Below are 20,651 nucleotides of genomic sequence, written 5' to 3' on the forward strand. Positions count from 1 at the left end.
CTGTGCTATATATTCCATCCCCTGGAAGATTACAACCATTTCACTGTTACAGAGTCCTGTGACCAAATCCACAATTCCATAAAATTTCCAACAAAGCCACCAGGAAAAGTGACACCAAAGTCTGCAGATGTTTCTAACTCTGTCCTGAAATATAACAAGGAAAGCTTTGCAGGGCTGATTCTCTTCAGCTAACATTGGTGAACCTATCCTCTCAGAATATGATATTTCTAAATGTATCACCAAAACAGGTGTAAGTGAGAACCCTGTTATATCAAGGTGCTCTCACAGATGGCTGTGAAAAGCAGCAGTGTTTAGCTTGAGTTTGTTTCCACAGCAATGCATGGCAGAGATGAGCAACTCTCAGATTCACCCCATCTGGCAGCTGTTTATGTCTAAGCACTATAATTTTTAAAGGAAAAGAGTAAAGAGAGAAAGAAATAGGCAATTTATCTCCTAAAGCCATAAAGAAATTTGATCCCAGACAGGTGATTTAAGCTCAAAAATGAAAATATGGAGAAACAATGAACATTAATGTAAGGGGAAGAGAGCTCACTTTGCTTCTAGAAAACATGTAGTTTTACATACCTTGAGATTTTTCTACTTTCTTTAAAAAAATATTAAATGGTTAAAGGCTGCATTAAACCTTCACATACTTTAATTTTATGCACATAGCTAAGGTCAATTCTTTATTAGCCATTAAAAGAATATAATAGGCAGAGTACAGAAGATTTTTAGGGCAGTGAAACTACTCTGTACGATACTATAATGGTGGATATATGTCATCTTAAATTTGTTAAAACCTGTAGAAGGAATAGCACCATAGTGAACTTTGGATGATAATGATGTGTCATTGTGGGTTTATTGATTGTTGTTGATAACAGGGAAGGCTATGTACATATAGGGTAGGGGCAGTATGTGAAGTCTCTGTACCTTCTGCTCAATTTTGATGCACAACGAAAAAAATAAAATAAAATAAAAAAGATAATAATACAGCAATTATTTTGTCATCTTCAGTCAACAACCTTATAAGTATAGACATAACTTTGGCATATTTAATAAATGTGACTCTAATAACCCAAACTGTCATATGATATTAAAAATGTGAAATTAATTTGTCAGGAAGTTGAGGTGAATGCATCTGTAATTTAACTCATAAAAAATAAAATAAAAAGATAATAATACAGCAATTATTTTGTCATCTTCAGTCAACAACCTCATAAGTATAGACATAACTTTGGCATATTTAATAAATGTGACTCTAAAAACCCAAACTGTCATATGATATTAAAAATGTGAAATTAATTTGTCAGAAAGTTGAGGTGAATGCATCTGTAATTTAACTCATAACTGTAATTTTTTTACCTCAAAAAACTAAGTGCATGCTTCAACTTTGAAACAAAAGGTCTTTGAAAAATAAATTTGCAATAGTGAATAGGACAGCATTCAAATCTCAGAAAATACATTTCACCAAATAAAGTTGGTTTATTTTTTGAATATGTTAAAATTGGTATTTATATTTTACTTCTAAAATATTATTTCCAAGTATAATGTTTAAATATTCAATTTTTAATTGGGGTATATGCTCACAGACATATATTTTTTCATGCATATAAGCACCATTTAAATTTTATGCCAATCTAGCATTACTTTTCTATTAAGAACCAATGAAATGAATTTCAAAAAGTATGAAAACTCAAAACATTAATTTACTCCCTTATTTATTCCTCTAATCAAGATTACGAAAAATGACCCTTTGCCTTCATTAAAATTGGCTAGTTAAATAAGTATTGCAATTAAATTCTAACCACTGAATGTCAATTACTGGCATATTAGGAATGAATTCATTTAGATCACTAGGGAAATTGATCTTGTACATCTTCTCAGAGGAAGATTTCAACATTTATCTCATTTGGATCTGATGAGGGTTTGCCTAAGCATATTCCCTTTACTAATTTTCTTTCCTAGCCTTGAAAAATATGTTATATCTGTGGGCCAGGTGTTTAAATATATTTTCATGTATATGTACTGTTTTAGTAGTCTAAGCATAAATTAAAACATAATCACATTTCTTGACAGTTCTTTACAACAACTATCTGATAATGCTTGATCCTTGGAGAGTACAATAATATTAAAAAGATGGTTCATTTATGGTTTAATAAATTTTTGGAAAGTAGCTTTAAAATTATCTTTAGTGAGTCGACACATTCATGGGGCAATTACAAATACAATATTTCTTTAACTCAAATTTTAAAAGAATCAAATATGATTTCTTAAAGCTAATTATTTCTTAAAAACTGTCTATATGTTATGAAAAAAGTTGTATCAAATAGTAAATAAAGTACAGTATTTTTCTGCTGGTATAAATTGCTTGCTTTATAAAAGATTAATATTTAGAAAATAGAAAAACAAAGTAGTTCACTGGGGAAATGATATTTCAATTTTGAAGATATCTTCAGTAATGATTTGTAGTTTTTAAATTCTATAGACCAGTATCTATTAGCTAAAGTATTTTTAGTTGTCTTCCATAAATATGATGTGTTAAATAAGATGGTTCCTGCAAGTAACAACAACAACAAAAAAAGTGAAGTCAAAATAACTAAATAATAAAGGTATATTATCTCACATAATAAGTCCTGCTAGCAAATTTATATCCCCACAGGCTCTGGGAGCCCAGATTCCTTTCACAATTTTTATCCTCTCAGCCTCATCCTGTCTGTTAGTTTACCTCTGGGGCCCTAGATTGCTACAGCAGCTCCAAGCTTCACAAGTGTGTGCACTACTGTTCACAGGAAACAAACAAACAAACAACAACAACACTATATTTGTCTTCTTTTGTTAGTAACTAAAATATATTTCCTAGTGTCTGGCTGGCATGCTCAGTGGTTAAGCGAGGAGGTCATGATGCAATTACCAGTAAGGGCACATGCCCAGGTTCCGGGGTCCATCCCCCATGTGGGGCATGCAAGAGGCAGCCAATCAATGATTCTCCCTTATCATTGACTAGAAGCCGAGTGCATGAATTCGTGCACAGGTGGGGTCCCTCTGGATGGCCTGCAGGGATCTGGCCGAAACATGCAGTCCAACGCTGCCTGCAGCTCCTACCTGCAACCCCCGCTCATCCCGGCCCCACTGTGCCTGCTGCAGGCTCATGCCCAATCAGTCCTGATTGGGAGAGACTCGTGCTGCCACAGCAGTGCCACGAGCCATGAGCCCTGTGTCTGGCGACATCCCAAGGAGAGTGGCCTGCGGGATCAGGCTGAAACCAGCTCTCCAACATCCCCTGAGGGGGTCCTGGATTGTGAGAAGGCACAGGCCAGACTGCGGGACCCCACTGGTGCACGATTGATGCACAATTGGGCCTAGAAGGGACTGCTGGAGGGCTCCAGGGCGTCCCCGGCCCATCTCACTCCATCCGGATTGGCCAGACGACAGCAGCAAGCTAACCTACTGGTTGGATCATCTGCCCCCTGGTGGTCAGTGCATGTTATAGCGAGCAGTGGAGCAGCGTTAACATATCATTAGCATATTACACTTTGATTGGTTGTTTGGTTGTTCTACCGTTCAGTCTATTTGCATATTACCCTTTTATTATATAGGACTAGAGGCCCAGTGCACACAAATTTGTGCACTCGGGGGGGAGAGGGGGTCCCTTAGCCCGTCTTGTGCCCTCTCGCAGTCTGGGACCCCTCGGGAGATAATGACCCGCTGGCTTAGGCCTGCTCCAGGGTGGCAGAGGGCAGGTCCAATCCCTAGGTGCAGCCCCTGGTCGGGCTAAGAGCAGGGCCGATTGGAAAGTTGGGGCGCTGCCCCCTGTCATGCACAGAGCAGGGCGGATCGGGAAGTTGCAATGCCACCCCTAGTCACGCTCAGGGTAGGGCCGATTGGGGGGTTGGGGCACCGCCCCCTGTCACACTCAAGGCAGGGTCGATAGGGAAGTTGCGGTGCCACCCCCTCTCATGCACAGAGCAGGGCCCATCAAGGGGGTTGGGGCTCCATACCCTGTCACACACAGAGCAGGGCTGATCAGGGGGTTGAGGAGCTCCCCCCTGTCACACACAGAGTAGGGCCGATAGGGGAGTTGGGGCACCGCCCCCTGTCACACACAGAGCAGGGCGGATCAGGGGGTTGGGGCGCCGTCCTCTATCACCCACAGAGCAGGGCCGATCAGGGGGTTGGGGTGCCACCACTGTCACACTCAGGGCAAGGCCGATGGGGAGGTTATGGCTCTACCCCGTCACACACAGAGCAGGGCCCGTGGGGGGGGTTGGGGCACCGCACCCTGTCACACACAGAGCCACAGGGCCATCAGGGGGTTAGGGAGCTCCCCCTTATCAGGCACAGAGCAGGGCTGATCAGGGGGTTGGGGCGCCTTCCCCTGTCACTAACAGAGCAGGGTGGATAGGGAGGTTGTGGCCCCGCCCCCTGTCACACACAGAGTCGCAGGGCCATCAGGGGGTTTGGGCGCTGCCCCCTGTCACGCTGATCCTGGTGCCGGGAGGCCTTGCGGCTCCACTGATCCCGGTGCTGGGAGGCATATTACCCTTTTACTATATAGAATAGAGGCCTGGTGTACGGGTGCGGGCCGGCTGGTTTGCCCTGAAGGGTGTCCTGGATCAGGGTGGGGGTCCCCACTGGGATGCCTGGCCAGCCTGGATGAGGGGATGATGGCTGTTTGCAGCTGGTCACACCCCCTTCAGGGTGGGGGTCCCCACTGGGGTGCCTGGCCAGCCTGGGTGAGGGGCTGAGGGCCGTTTTCAGGCTGGCGGGTGACTGAAGCTCCCAACCGCTCCTTTTTTTCTTTTTTTTTTTTATTCTGGGCCAGCTTTAGCTCTGAGGCTTGGCTCCAGCTCTGAGGCCTCGGCTGCTGAAAGCAGGTTTCTGGCCTTTGTTTACCTTCTGTATTTGAAACAATGTTGCGGTCCTGCTGGCTGAAGCCTGGCTGACTAAAGCAGGTTTCTGGGGTTTGGCTTAGCTTCTATATTTGTTACAATGTTTCTTAGAGTTGCAGCTCAGAGGCCAGCAGCAGCAGCAGCAGGCGGGGAAGCTTGGCTTCCTCCGTCACTGAAGCAAGCAAGCCTCCCTGTTCGAGTCTGCTGCCTGGCTGCCGGTGCCATCTTGGTTGCCAGTTAATTTGCATATCGCCCTGATTAGCCAATGGGAAGGGTAGCAGAGGTACAGCTAATTACCATGTTTCTCTTTTATTAGATAGGACTAGGGGCCCGGTGCACAAAATTTGTGCACTCGTGGGGGGGGGGGTGCGTCCCTCAGCCCGGCCTGCACCCATTTGCAGTCCAGGACCCCTTGGGGGATGTCCACCTGTCGACTTAGGACCACTCCCCGGGGGATCAGGCTTAAGCTTGCAGTCAGACATCCTTCTGGTAGCCAGGGAGCCCTCGGGGGGATGTCCGACTAAAGGCTTAGGCCCCCAAGGGTTGGGCCTAAACTGTTAGCTGGACATTCTTAGTGCTGCCATGGAGGTGGGAGAAGCTCCTGCCACCATCACTGCACTGGCCAGCCATGAGCCAGCTTCTGGCTGAGTGGCACTACTCCTTGGTCTGACCTAAACCCTAGAAATTAGTACTTCATTTTACAACTTTTTCTCAGTTTATAGGCAGCAGCAAACTCAGACCACACAGTCGGGTGTGCAAGAAATGTTGCTTTCTTTATTGTTTAGTAACCAAACCTAACTTCAACTTCAGCCCCCATTCTGCCAAGTGAAAAAACAAAAACAAAATATTATTTAACTTAGGTTCCCCACCCCCTTCTCTGGAGTTGTACTTCCATGTCAGACAGTTTATATCTCAGGCAGAGGTGCCAAAGAACCGAGCAGGGTCATGAACATCTGGACCTCAGTCTTCTGTCTGGGCTGGCCCCCATCCAGCTGCCCTTGACCCTCACCTCAGAGCTCAAGTCCATGCTGATCCCTGGTATATTCTCATCTGGGCCTAGAGGCCTCTTGAGTCCAATTTGCTCTCTCCCTCCCTCCCTGCCACCTTCTCTCTCTCACACAAAGAGCTATTGGGTTTTCTGGGGTGAGGTCCTCTGACACCTCCTCAGCCCCATTGCATGGACACCATCTTGGTGCCTTGGTCACGGCCACAAAGCTGTGTGGCTGCTCTCAGACCCTCCGTCTCCTGCTGCCTTAGGGAGTGACTCAGTGGGAGGGGAGGGTCACAGTCCTTTTTACATGGCTGCCAACAAACACTCAGTGTTCCTTCCCTCTAGTTCTCCTTCTCCTCCTCACCCCAGTCCAGGCACATCTATGTGCAGGGCAGGGGAGGGTGGGAGGCAGGCGTGTCTCTGACCCAGCACACAGGCTTCCAGATCCACTGCTCCCCCAGTAGGTCTTCCACGCTCTGGACCTCGACACCCAAAACCTGCCCCCTCTCAGCTGCAGGTCTTTGCCTGCAGTGGTTAAGTCTGTTTAGAGCAGTGGTTCTCAACCTTGGCTGAACATTAGAATCACCTGGGAATCTTTTTAAAATCCTGATTTCTGGGCCTCATCCTCTGGAAATTCTGTTTCTTTGTTATGGGGTAGAGCCACAACATTAGTAACAAAGAAACAGAATTTCCGGAGGATGAAGCCCGGGAATCAGGATTTTGAAAAGATTCCCAGGTGATTCTAATGTGCAGCCAAGGTTGAGAACCACTGGTTTAGAGGCTTGAAGTCAAGAAGTGCCTCTTTGGGACGCACCGACGCGGAGCGCACCGTCCACAGCCCCCCCCCCCCACCCCCCCCCCCCCCCCCCCCCGCCGTGTCCGCCGCTGCCGCGCCGCTTCCCGAGGATCGCGGAGACGCCCCCGGAACCGAAAATGCCGAAGCCGATCAATGTGCGAGTCACCACCATGGATGCGGAGCTGGAGTTCGCCATCCAGCCGAACACCACAGGAAAGCAGCTTTTTGATCAGGTGGTGAAGACCATCGGCCTGCGGGAGGTGTGGTACTTCGGCCTCCAGTACGTAGATAATAAAGGATTTCCTACCTGGTTGAAACTTGATAAAAAGGTGTCGGCCCAGGAGGTCAGGAAGGAGAATCCCCTGCAGTTCAAGTTCAGGGCCAAGTTCTACCCCGAGGACGTGCCTGAGGAGCTCATCCAGGACATCACGCAGAAGCTCTTCTTCCTCCAAGTGAAGGAGGGCATTCTGAGCGATGAGATCTACTGCCCTCCCGAGACCGCGGTGATCCTCGGCTCCTACGCCGTGCAGGCCAAGTTTGGAGACTACAACAAAGAAATGCACAAGTCCGGGTACCTCAGCTCCGAGCGGCTGATCCCCCAGAGAGTCATGGACCAGCACAAGCTCACCAGGGACCAGTGGGAGGACCGGATCCAGGTGTGGCACGCGGAGCACCGCGGGATGCTCAAAGACAGCGCCATGCTGGAGTACCTGAAGATCGCCCAGGACCTGGAAATGTACGGGATCAACTATTTTGAGATAAAAAATAAGAAAGGAACAGACCTGTGGCTTGGAGTGGATGCCCTGGGACTCAATATTTACGAGAAAGAAGATAAGTTGACCCCAAAGATTGGCTTCCCGTCGAGTGAGATCAGGAACATCTCTTTCAATGACAAGAAGTTTGTCATCAAGCCCATAGACAAGAAGGCGCCTGACTTCGTCTTCTACGCCCCCCTCCTGCGCATCAACAAGCGGATCCTACAGCTCTGCATGGGGAACCACGAGCTGTACATGCGCCGCAGGAAGCCCGACACCATTGAGGTGCAGCAGATGAAGGCCCAGGCCCGCGAGGAGACAGAAGCAGCTGCAGCGGCAGCAGCTGCAGACGGAGAAGAAGAGGCGAGAGACCGTGGAGAGAGAGAAGGAGCAGATGATGCGGGAGAAGGAGGAGCTGATGCTCAGGCTCCAGGACTACGAGCAGAAGACCAAGAAGGCCGAGAAAGAGCTCTCGGACCAGATCCAGAGGGCCCTGCAGCTGGAGGAGGAGCGGAAGCGGGCGCAGGAGGAGGCGGAGCGCCTGGAGGCCGACCGCATGGCTGAGCTGCGCGCCAAGGAGGAGCTGGAGAGGCAGACGGTGGATCAGATAAAGAGCCAGGAGCAGCTGGCCTCGGAGCTCGCAGAGTACACCGCCAAGATCGCGCTGCTGGAGGAGGCGCGCAGGCGCAAGGAGGACGAGGTGGAGGAGTGGCAGCACCGGGCCAAGGAAGCCCAGGATGACCTGGTGAAGACCAAGGAGGAGCTGCAGCTGGTGATGACGGCCCCGCCGCCCCCGCCGCCCCCTGTGTATGAGCCTGTGGCCTATCACGTCCGCGAGAACCTGCAGGAGGAGGGCGCGGAGGATTCCGGCTACAGCGCCGAGCTGTCCAGTGAGGGAATCCTGGACGACCGCCACGAGGAGAAGCGGGTCACCGAGGCCGAGAAGAACCTGCGCGTGCAGCAGCAGCTGATGACTCTGTCCAGCGAGCTGTCCCAGGCCAGAGATGAGGCCAAGAGGACCCACAACGACATCATCCACAACGAGAACATGAGGCAAGGCCGCGACAAGTACAAGACTCTGCGGCAGATCCGGCAGGGCAACACCAAGCAGCGCATCGACGAGTTCGAGGCCATGTGAGGCCGCGGGACTGCAGGGCGGCCCGAGCCTGGGCCCCGTGGTCGCACGCAGACTCTGAAACTCTATTCGTAGTTCTCTAATCTAGACCTTCCTCGTACCCAGTTCCTTTAAAGAGAGTAGCTGTTTCAGCGAGAAGATTCCGGGGCTGGGACGGGAGGCTTCCCTGGTTACTTCCCATTTGTATCATAGTGCCAAACGGCCTGATTTTTACTGTTGTTATTATTGAATCACTTCCTGTCTGTGCTGGGGGCAGGGCCGATCGAATCAAGGAAAGGGCCGCTGCACGCCTGAGGGGCAGCTCCGTGCTGGCGTGTGTGAGAGTCGTATTGTTGCAGCACCCTCGGCGGCTCCAGTCCGTGCCATATTCCGTCTGTATTTGAAATTAGCCCAGATTGATTGATTGTACTTGATTTCTGTGAAGGATGCATCTCTGTATTTATGTTTTTGAGGCTTGAAAACTGGTCGAAAGCACTCACACACATGCACACAGTGACTTCCTCAGGCAGCAGCGTCCTCGCTCATTCCGGATAAACAGCACAGGAGGACACACGCTTAGATAAACTCCTGGTTTAACAGTTAGAGGCTACTTGGTTGGGCTCACACACCTGATTAATGATGATCAGCTATAGAATATAATATTTATATATAAGCAATAATATGGGTTTGTAACATTAGTTAAAAAGGGAAAACCTTGTTCTGTATATTTTGTTACCTTTTACAGAATAATAAAGAACATGAAAACCAAAAAAAAAAAAAAAAAAAGAAGTGCCTTTTTGTTCTCTGCTTTCTGGAGGCGGTCAGCATGGAACATTCCTGCCTGGACTGGGGAGGGGTCTCTGGGTGTTAAGAATACCAGGAGGGGGAGCACAGACTCCTCCTAGAGCTCTGAGAGGGGAAAGGCAGCACTCCCTCACCTCTAACCCCAGGATGTTTCTTTAGAAGCAGAAGCCTCATCCTGTGCAGGGGCCTGTGCTGGCTGCCTCAGTTTCTCAGAGACAACGAATTTGATGAACGTCTTTTCCCCACTGCAGTAGCTGCTTCATTTGTTCGTTCTCGCATTTTTCATTAGCTGCTAAATCACCCCTGTGGCTGCAACCTGTTGTGCCTGACTCAGCCAGTGGGGAGCTATGGGAGCTGTGCAGGGACAGGGGAAGCAGGAGGGGGGCCCGGCCTGCAGAGAGGGTCAGTGGTGCCTGCCCGGCTGTCTCAGAGGATGTGGCTTAGGTTAGGTCCTGTCCTTTGGCGACTTTAGGAGGGGAGGCCGTGTCCTCCGCTCCCCACTTTGACTCAGGGGTGGAAGTTCTCCTTGCTCTCTGGCCTCATAACTCAGTGGATCACAGTGGGATGCGGCAGATAGGCAGGCAGCTTCTGCAGCCACACACGGGCGGGCGAGGGCCTGCAACCTGGGACCAGATCAGGTCACAGGCGGAGGCAGGCGGCTTTTGTGGCTGTACACAGGGGTGAGCAGGCGGCTTCTGTGGCTGCACATGCTGTGGGCAGGCGGCTTCAGAGGCTGCACACGGGCTCGGGCTGTAGGCTTCTGCTGCCCCACAGGGGCTCGGGCTGTTGCTTCTGCTGCTGCACATGGGCGCTGGTGGGCAGGTAGTTTCTGTGGCTGCACACTGGCATGGGCAGACAGCTTCTGGGGGGTCAGGGTTGCCGCCTGGCCTGCTCCCGGGCCCTCCCACCCTCCGATCACCATGGCGATCTCGGGGCTGCAGGCCAGCTGCCTGTCCTGGGGTTGCGGCCTGACCTGTGCCCCGGCCCCTCCCGCCCTCCGATAGCAGGGCGCAGGTCCTCCCGCCCTCAGATCGCCATGGCAATCTCAGGGCACAGGCCAGCCGCCAGCCCCAGGAGTCCGGTGTAGGGGCCTGGCCTGCGCCCCGGCCCTCCCGCACTCCAATCGTGGGGCGCAGGCCCTCCCACCCTCCTATCACCATGGCAATCTCGGGGCGCAGGTAACAACAATAATACAGCAGTTTCCTGTGGGCAAATCTCTCATTAAAAGCCAAAGTTAAGACATAGATCTTTGAATAGGTTCTGAAGGTAAGTTTGCTGATCTTAGACCAAAGGTCTTTTCCAAGGCTAAGATTCTGTATGAAGTTATTCTGGTAAAATAATCTATAATAATAAAAGCATAATATGCTATTTAGACCAGACAGCCTAACGACCGTCCGGACAAAGCCGTGGTGGCAAGGGCCAAGGCAGAGGCGGTTAGGGGCCATTAAGCAGGCAGGCGAGAAGTTAGGGGCATTAGGCAGGCATGCAGAGTGGTTAGAGGTGATTAGGCAGGCAGGTAGGCAAGTGGTTAGCAGCCAGCGGTCCCAGATTGAGAGAGGGATGTCTGACTGCCGGTTAAGGGATTGGGCCTTAACCGGCAGTCAGACATCCCCCAAGGGGTCCTGGATTGTGAGAGGGTGCAGGTTGGGCTGAGAATCCCCCCCTCCGTGCATGAATTTTGTGCACCAGACCTCTAGTAATAATATAATATTAATTATAATAAGTAATTTATTATTTAATATGATAAAAAGACCCGACTAATTATTTCACTTACTTCTCACAATAATCTTATAAATTAAGGAAGGATATTTTTTCATTGTAGAGATTAAAAAAAATAAACCTTGGAAAGAATGAAATTTGGCATAATCACAGAGATTATACATTTTGGAGCAGAAGTCAGTATCCAAGTCTGAAGTACAATGGATCCTAGATTATCTTAACCCTCTTAAATTTCTTATTTTATTAAAAAGTAGAGGCCTGGCGCATGAAATTCATGCACTAGGGAAGGTTTCCCTCAGCCCAGCCTGTGCCCTCTAGCAGTCCAGGAGCCCTTGGGGATGTGCAACTGACAGACATCCTTAGTGCTGCCACGAAAGCGGGAGAGGGACCGGACACTGCCGCTGCACTCAACTGCCATGAGTCCACCTTCTGGCTGAGCAGCACTCCCCCTGTGGGAGTGCACTGACCACCAAGGGGCAGCTCCTGCGTTGAGCGGGATTGGGCCAAAACTGGCTCTCCGACATCCCCCAATAGGTCCTGGATAGCGAGAGGGCACAGGCTAGGCTGAGAGACCCCACCAATGCATGATCGGGGCCTGGGAGGGGTGCAGGAGGGCTCCAGAGCATGTCCAGCCCATCTCTCTCAGACCCAATAAGCTGGACCCCAGCAGCAAGCTAATCTACAAGTCAGAGCATCTGCCCCCTGGTGGTCAGTGCACATCATAGCGACTGGTCAACGGGTCAACTATCTTCCCCCTGCTGGTCAGTGCACGTCATAGTGAGCAGTTGAGTGGCCTTAGCATATCATTAGCATATTATGCTTTGATTGGTTGAACGGACAACAGAATAACTGGACACATAGCATATTAGGCTTTTATTATATAGGAAGATAGTATTTTTCAAATTCTCATCAGGTTTACCCAGGAGTTCTTGGTTTCTCTGAGAGAGGAGAAGGCAGATATTGACATGATCAGCAACCCTAGCTTCATCTCTGCTTATTAACATATCTTTTTTCCTCCAACAAATGGGATTACCCAAAGCTTGCTGATACCTAATATGTTTTCAGTAAACGTGGTTATTGCCATATTGGGAATAATATTTGAATACAAAGGAGATAATTAAATTTATTTAGTTCCAGCTATTTGACAGCCCTCACATGCATGCCAGTTGTAATTTCATTTTCAAAGCAGATGAATATTTGTGTCCCCTTTTTAATAGAAAATGAAAAATCAGACCCATTCGCATTAGGTGGCCCAAGATTCCATAGCTTGATTTAACATTATTTTTTAAAATCTTGTTGAAATTTCACTATCTGCTGATTTCTAGGCTAGTTTGTGAGATTTTCATTTACAACACAAAGGTCCTTGTTCCCAGCCACCTTCAAAGGTGTAGGTGATCAATCTAAAATCTTTGCTACCACTTTCCACTTGCCCATGTTTATTCTCTGTCACTAATGGTCCTCAAAAACTTCACACACGGGCATAACTGAGGTATGTGAGATTTTTTTTCTTCACATGAAAATATATCCAGTTGTAATTCATTTATGTGTCTGGAAAATGCAACCTGATTCAGGAAAGAACAGTAATGATGAATTTCTCTGCATATGAGTCTGAACCCATCAGATGTGTTCCTTGTTAGGAATACATAGCAGTAGAAGCACTCTTTTGTTTTGCTTTGCTTTTGAAACAATTCCAGGTAAATTGAAATGGAAAGCAATCAGCTAAACTCACATGGTAACAAGTAAGGTTCTTTTGTACCCTTGAATTTTAATCATATTAGAAATAACTATTTAGGAAGACACTGACCTTGCCAAGATATAAAGGTAATTTTGACATAAGGACACATTGATAACATATTATTCTATAACGTAGGGCTGTAATTTCTCTTGGTCACCATTAGATGATTCATTAAATTAAATGATGTTATAGAAAAATTAGGCATAGACCAGATAAGTTATTCTAAAATAGTATGTGTGTCTAATATGTTAAATACAAAGTTCATATTTTATGCATATAAATAATCCAACTCTAATAGGAGGAATAAAAAATTCATCTTTATTATATGGCTTACTTTATACATTACCCATTCATTCAGCAACTGAAGTTCAACTTTGCAGTTGGATATTGAGTAATATCATCAAAGAAGTGTTTATTTTCTAGTTAAATTAAAAACCTGCCTGTCCAAATCAACTTTCTTTTCATTTTTGTAACCAGGAGCTCTTTGAATATCTAACTTCTGTTCTCTTAAGCAAAATGTGAGCCTGACTCACTTTTTTTTTGTTTTCTTTTCATTTTATATTACATTTAACCATACAAAAAATGTTTAAAAAGACCTGAGTCATTGGATATTTTGGAAGTGCTTTCTCTCCACTCCTCATAACAGTAATGTAAATTATCTTTCTGTGAAAAATTAAATAGTGTATATTTCTGTGCAATTCAATTTGGGAGTCACTAATCACCTGTGGCTTTTTGGCACTTCAGAAGTAGCTACTGCAACTGAGAAAAAATAGTCACTTGTAGCTAGAGGCCATTGTTTTAGAGAACACAGGAATGGACTATAATAAATATATTTATTTTTAATGTCCTATATTGTGTGTATGGATGGGTAAACTTGTTTTTTGACTGCTTTCTCTGCATCCTTAAAAATGTCCAGCAATCACCCCTAACTCCTGATATTAACACTTCCGTATACCGTACCATATTGTGCCAGGGTTGATCTGTCTGAGTAATGGCATATGACAGAAGTTATGGTATGTCAATTTTGACATGGATTTGGATCTTGGTTTCTTTGACTCTCTAGCCCTCTCTCAAACAGGTTGTGTGGAACTGAGACCTACCAGCAACTATGTTGAGGGGCTTAGAAAACATATACTTCAAGCCTAGTGTAATCTTGAGTTGGCTGCAAACCAGGCTGACAGCTTGACTGCAACCTCTTGGGAGACCTTAGCCAAAATCACCAAGCTAAGCAGCTTCCTTATTTCTGACTCCCGGAAACTGTGAGATAAATGTTTGTTATTTTTACCAGCTGAAATCAGGAACAAATGGCTATGCAGCAATAGATACAGTAAGCTACCTGTTTATCTCTGTACATTCATTTTGCAACTGTGCTTAATGAATTAGTTTATTTTTTCTAATATCTTACTAGTACACAGGCTATTGCTTTGTATATTTTAGCTAGGCAAATATTTTGTTTTAAAAAATAACATTTCTTTCACCAATACTTATTCTTATTTTGTTTTCATGTTATGTTGTACAAGGGATACAGTTAAATAATAGTGGTAATCCTAGCAATTCTTTTCCCATTCCTAATTTTATTTAAAATCCCTCTAATGTACCATGATTATATGTAGTATTAATTATTGGTATAAAAAGCTATGCTTTGTTATGCTAAGTATAGTTTGCAGTTTATAAAGATATATATATATATATATATATATATATATATATCAATAATGGATTTGAAATTGTATTAAATATATTTTAGCATGCTTTGAGGTAATTACAATTGCTTTTTTAAGTCTTTCACTTATTACATTGAAAGATCTATGAGCCATATTACATTTTCAGAATACAAACAAAACAAAACTAAGTTTGTTTTCTGGATTCCCAGCTATCTGAATATTTTCTGTTTAAATCGGTGAAATTTTTTGTTTGTTTTAGGATTAAATAATGTTATATTATTACTTGTAAAACATTCTGAGCCAATCTAATATTTATCAGGAGGTATACTTTTTTTTATAATCTTAATGGTCTATACAAATAAATTTCATGTTTTCTGAAAATAAGGTCTATGTATTCTATTTCTTTCATCTACCAGGTGTACCAGTTAATAATGCGGATTTTTTTTCAACAGATGGAGTTACACATATGTTGATATATATGATTTGATATGTACTAGTATGCTATTTTGTTGTATTGACAGCAAGCTTCAAAACTTCATGTGGCAAATTTGCTGAAGGTGTTAACATCATAGATATTTTTACACTTAAAAATGTCGATTTCCGTGCCTCAAAAAAGAGCATTTGTGGGAAGTTTTAATTCATTACTTTATTTTGAAGAAAAGTGCTGCTGAATACTTCGGGAAGCTTGTGATGAAACTGCTCCATCTCAAGATACTTGTGAACACTGGTTTAAATGCTTTAAAAGTGATGATTTCGATGTGAAAGACAAAGAACGTCCAGGTCAACTGAAAAAGTTTGAAGACCAACATTCACAAGCATTATTGGATGAAGATGCGTGTCAAACTCAAAAATAACTTGCAGACAGATTAAACGTTGTTCAGCAAACAATTTCTTATCGTTTACAAGCAAAGGAAAGATTTTAAAGGAAGGAAAATGGGTGCCACATCAACTGAACAAAAGACAAATGGGAAACCGAAAAGTCATCAGTAAAATGTTGCTTCAACGGCACGAAAGAAAGTCTTTTTTGCATCGAATTGTGACTGGCAATAAAAAGTGGATTTATTTTGAGAATCCCAAATGCACAAAATCATGGGTTGATCCAGGTCAACCATCAACATCGACTGCAGGGCCAAATTGCTTCAGAAAGACGACAATGCTCTGCGATTGGTGGGATCAAGAAGGTGTGGTGGATTATGAGCTTCTAAAACCAGGTGAAACCATTAATAATGATCGCTACCGACAACAAATAATCAATTTGGACCACACTTTGATCATTAAATGACCAGAATACATGGCAAAGTAATTTTGTTTCATGATAATACACCATCACACACTTCAAAACCAGTTAAAGACACATTAAAAGACCTTGCCTGAGAAATATTAACCCACCCACCATATTCACCAGACCTTGCTCCTTCAGATGACCACTTGTTCCAATCGATGGCACACGCACTTTCTGAGCAGCACTTCAAAATATATGAAGAAGTGGAAAATTGGTTCTCTGAATGGTTTGCCTCAAAACAAGAAAAGTTCTATTGGGACGGTATCCACAAATTACCTCAAAGATGGGGGAAATGTGTAGCTAGCGATGGACATTACTTTGAATAAATAACTTTTGATATTTCTCTTGAAATTATCATGTTTTCTTTGATTACAAAATCCCCATTATTACCCAGTACACCTGGTACATATTCTCATGAAAAACTTAATTACAGTGTTATACCTAAAAATACTTTCAATAAATGCTTGGATAGGGAGTGGGTGTTTGAAGAGCTAGATTTTTAGTAGAGGAGCTTGTTTTTAGGTTATCAATGTTATTATGTATTGGCAGGTATTTGCCATATTGAAAATTTTGTTACCCTGTGAGACCTTTAGACTGTATTGTCATGCTCTTAAGATTGAGAAATCCTTAATCCCTGCATCTTAGAAAATGTAACTTATAAATTATGGGTTCAGGTTATTAGTCAACATAAAAAATCTTTCTTAAAATTTGTTCCCTTAGAAAACAAGTTTAAAATAAAATTCCACTTTAGAGAGCTTCCTGTTACACCTATTACCTATCAGGCATATCTAGGCCATTTCACATGTAAGTTTAATCCAGAGGCCAATACTGGAAATAAAATCAATAGACATCCATTTTGCCATCAGAAAAGAGAAAAATCAAGTTCATATAAACTATTAAATAAATAGAACTTTCTTTCTCAAAGGTAAACTCTATTGAATTAATAATAATAAATGTGGTGGTTTTATAGAACAGGGTATGAGTTAAATCAGCTTACTAACTCATGCATTTTTGGAAAAAAAAGAGTTTTCCATCCTCTTAATTTTCCATCCATTAATTTCCTCAATATATAGTATTTTTATTCTTCCATTAGAGATTCACTTGTTTGCAGCCTTTGGTAATGATTAGAGTGCTTGTGTTTATAGTCCATGGATTGGGTTTATGCATTTATACTTTGTTACATAACTCACATGAGATAAATATGCAGACATTTGAGATTGGAAAATGTGGTTCCCAAAATTCTGCCTATCTACACTAAAGACAGAGTGCATTGTGTAGGTGGTGATTCCCATAGAAATAGACAGATAATGCAATATATCTCTATCAACCAACTTGAAATTAGCAGAGTCATCTATCTTGAGTGAATGCTTTCCTCAGAAGTATGATAACCACGCGGTAATAGTGCCTGGCCTATATAACGCAGGCTGCAAGAGAGAAAAATGTTCCCAAAATGATAGCATGGCAACAAGAGATACAGAGATTAGTACACTGATACTCATTTCTGGAGAATAACTGAATTATAAGGCAATATTTTGATATTCTATTCTATTTAAGATAGAGTCCTTTTACAACTAGAGACATTATTAGATTTCCAGGTATGGAGGAAATTCTTATTTCCTGGTGCCTTCCAACCTAACATAAAATATCAGATTCTATAACATTCCAGAAAATTTAGATGGCACTTAACATATTTTTGTATATTTTCTAGTTAATGCAGATTATTTTGTTGGTTAAGTAATATTTTGCCTATTAATGACAATCCAAATAAAAGGTTTAATGCTCTCAAATTTCTACCCTTTTGATAAGTCAACTGTTTTCTATCTGTTTTTACTTCTCAATAATATAACATTATTTAATCTGAAATATTTAAAACCATTTTCTTTTTTCTATTTGTTTTTACTTCTCAATACATCCTACTAGTGTTATCCACCGGGATTATGACTCTTGGATTTTTTAAATTACTCATAACCCTGCACTATTTTCTTGAACTTACTGACCAAATTTAGCTTCCTTAGCTTTGACTTTGGGTACTACCTTAACATTTGGGTTACCTTAAAATACATCTTTTGGCTCTTTCCAAAGAGCATAGTTTCAGCATCTACTCTTCAAACCTGGCAGTAGTTAGCCACCACATCTCTGTTTTCCCCAAACTCCATTGCAGAGCAATCACAGAATTTATTTTAATGATGCCTACTAGACAAAAAAAATTGTATCTAAATTTTATTTAACTACAGGTTTATAAGGGCTTCTTGATGTATACAGATAATGTCTCAAGTCTATAAATATTTGTCATACCTACCTTTTATTGATTTTGTACTCTTCTGTGCTTTTATGTGTTTATTCCTTACAACAAATTCATGAGATGTTATGCCATCCATATTTTAGCTGGTTAAACTGAGATGCAAGAAGCTAAGTAATATGCCTAATGCCACTGTTGCAGTAATTGCTTGGACTGGGATTCTGCACTGGTCACTCAGTTCATAGCTTAAGGGTCAAGCATATGATTCTTCTCATCATTTTGGCACCTGATTATCAGACTAGTACCTCTAAAATCCCATTTGTCTACTACTTTGAATCAAATGATACATTCATTGTTTTCTATTTTAAGATTATGGGATCAAATATTTTAAGAGTGGATAGTGCCCTCAGAGGTCCTGGATCTGTTTCTTGCTTCAACGTGTTCGGAGGGAACAGACCCAGGGATGCCCCTTCTTCCAGCCTCTGACCACCCTCCAGCGTCTTATCCAGTCACCACCTTCAGAACCAAGACCAGCCAACACACCGTTTTCTTTTTTTCTACCTTAACTCCTTATTGCCAAGCAACCATGAGCTCCCAAATTCGTCGGAATTATTCCACCCAGATGGAGGTTGGTCAACCAATTGGCCAACCTGCACCTGCAGGCCTCCCACACCTGCCTCTCCCTGGGCTTCTGTCCCACACCTGCCTCTCCCTGGGCTTCTGTCCCACACCTGCCTCTCCCGGGCTTCTGTCCCACACCTGCCTCTCCCTGGGCTTCTGTCCCACACTTGCCTCTCCCTGGGCTTCTGTCCCACACCTGCCTCTCCCTGGGCTTCTGTCGCACACCTGCCTCTCTCTGGGCTTCTGTCCCACACCTGCCTCTCCCTGGGCTTCTGTCCCACACCTGCCTCTCCCTGGGCTTCTGTTCCACACCTGCCTCTCCACGGGCTTCTGTCCCACACTTGCCTCTCCCTGGGCTTCTATCCCACACCTGCCTCTCCCTGGGCTTCTGTCCCACACCTGCCCCTCCCTGGGCTTCTGTCCCACACCTGCCTCTCCCTGGGCTTCTGTCCCACACCTGCCTCTCCCTGGGCTTCTGTCCCACACCTGCCACTCCCTGGGCTTCTGTCCCACACCTGCCTCTCCCTGGGCTTCTGTCCCACACCTGCCTCTTGCTGGGCTTCTGTCCCACACCTGCCCCTCCATGGGCTTTTGTCCCACACCTGCCCTTCCCTGGGCTTCTGTCCCACACCTGCCTCTCCCTGGGCTTCTGTCCCACACCTGCCCCTCCCTGGGCTTCTGTCCCACACCTGCCTCTCCCTGGGCTTCTGTCCCACACCTGCCTATCTCTGAGCTTTTATTTTGATGATGTGGCTCTCGAGGGCTTGGCCACTTCTTCCGTGAGTTGGCAGAGAAGAAGCATGAGGGCTCTGAGCTTCTCTTAAAGATGCAAAACCAGTGCAGTGGCCTCACCCTCTTCCAGGACGTGCTGAAGCCTCCCCAGATGAGTGGGCAAAACTCAGGACACCAGGGAAGCCGCCAAGGCCTTGGAGAGGAACCTGACCCAGGCCCTTTGGGAGCAGGCCTGGGTTCTAACCTTGCAGATCCTCAGCTCCGTGACTTCTGGGAGAGCCACTTCTGGGATGAGGAAGTGAAACTCCTCAAGAAGATGGGCAACACCTGACTCACCTCTGCGGGCTGACGGCCCCCAGGCTGGGCTGGGTGAGTGTCTCTTCAAAAGGTTCACCCTTAAGCACGACTATGAGTCTTTGGAGACAAGAGGCCTTTGACGGGCCCCTCTGCCTCCCCCTGGTGCCTGGCTTTTGCCTGAGCCACTCCTGGAAACTACTAGCCATTCCTTTAACCATCTCCCATGCATTGGACCAAATGGAAACATTAAAGCTTTTTGCAGAAAAAAAAAATATTCAAGAGTGAATTTGGGTTGGTTTTTTTTGTTTGTTGTTTTTTTTTTACTATTGTAAACCCCCATATATTCAAGTTTGCACCTAAATTTATTTATGACGTTGGTATGAATGCACTTACAGTACTCAGAACCTTGAAGATCAAAATGTTACCTAAGCAAACTATTCCTTTAAAATACGTTTTTTCTGCATTATGATAGGGAAGCATTGAGAGGGATCTTATAAAAGGTCCCTTTTAAAGTCAGCATAATATCTACACTAATAAAAGAGAAACATGGTAATTAGCGTACGACCGCTACCCTTCCCATTGGCTAATCAGCATATCCTTATGCAAATTAACTGTCAGCCAAGATGGCGGGCGGCAGCCATGCACTGAAGCGAACAGGGAGGCTTGCTTGCTCCAGTGACTGGCGGACACTCCAACGTTACCCGCCTCACTTGCCGGCCTCTCAGCTGCAACTCTAAGCAACTATGTAGCAAATATAGAAGCTAAACAAAACCCCAGAAACCGGAAGCCAGGGGGACCACAACATTGTATCAATGTTTTCAGCAGCGAGGCCTCAGAACTAAAGCTGGCCCAGAATAGAAAAAGAAAAAAGAAAAAAAGGAGTGGTTGGGAGCTTCAGGACCCGCCAGCTGGAAAATGGCCCTCAGCCCCTCAGCCAGCCTGGCCAGGCACCCCAGTGGGGTCCCCCACCCTGATCCAGGACACCCTTCAGGGCAAACCAGCCGGCTCCCACC

At 45.0% G+C, this 20,651-nt stretch overlaps 2 pseudogenes; both read left to right on the plus strand.

Moving 5' to 3' along the window:
- The first annotated feature begins 6,752 nt into the window (after nt 1-6,752).
- LOC138996932 (ezrin pseudogene) lies at nt 6,753-9,334 on the plus strand (annotated as a pseudogene).
- Nucleotides 9,335-18,574: 9,240 nt separating this feature from the next.
- Nucleotides 18,575-19,778, plus strand: LOC138995999 (ferritin light chain-like; annotated as a pseudogene).
- Nucleotides 19,779-20,651: the final 873 nt, after the last annotated feature.

The sequence above is a fragment of the Myotis yumanensis genome, unplaced genomic scaffold (assembly GCF_028538775.1).
Source record: "Myotis yumanensis isolate MYYU_CA2020_CCGP unplaced genomic scaffold, mMyoYum1.0.hap1 SCAF_1, whole genome shotgun sequence".
Taxonomy (NCBI): domain Eukaryota; kingdom Metazoa; phylum Chordata; class Mammalia; order Chiroptera; family Vespertilionidae; genus Myotis; species Myotis yumanensis.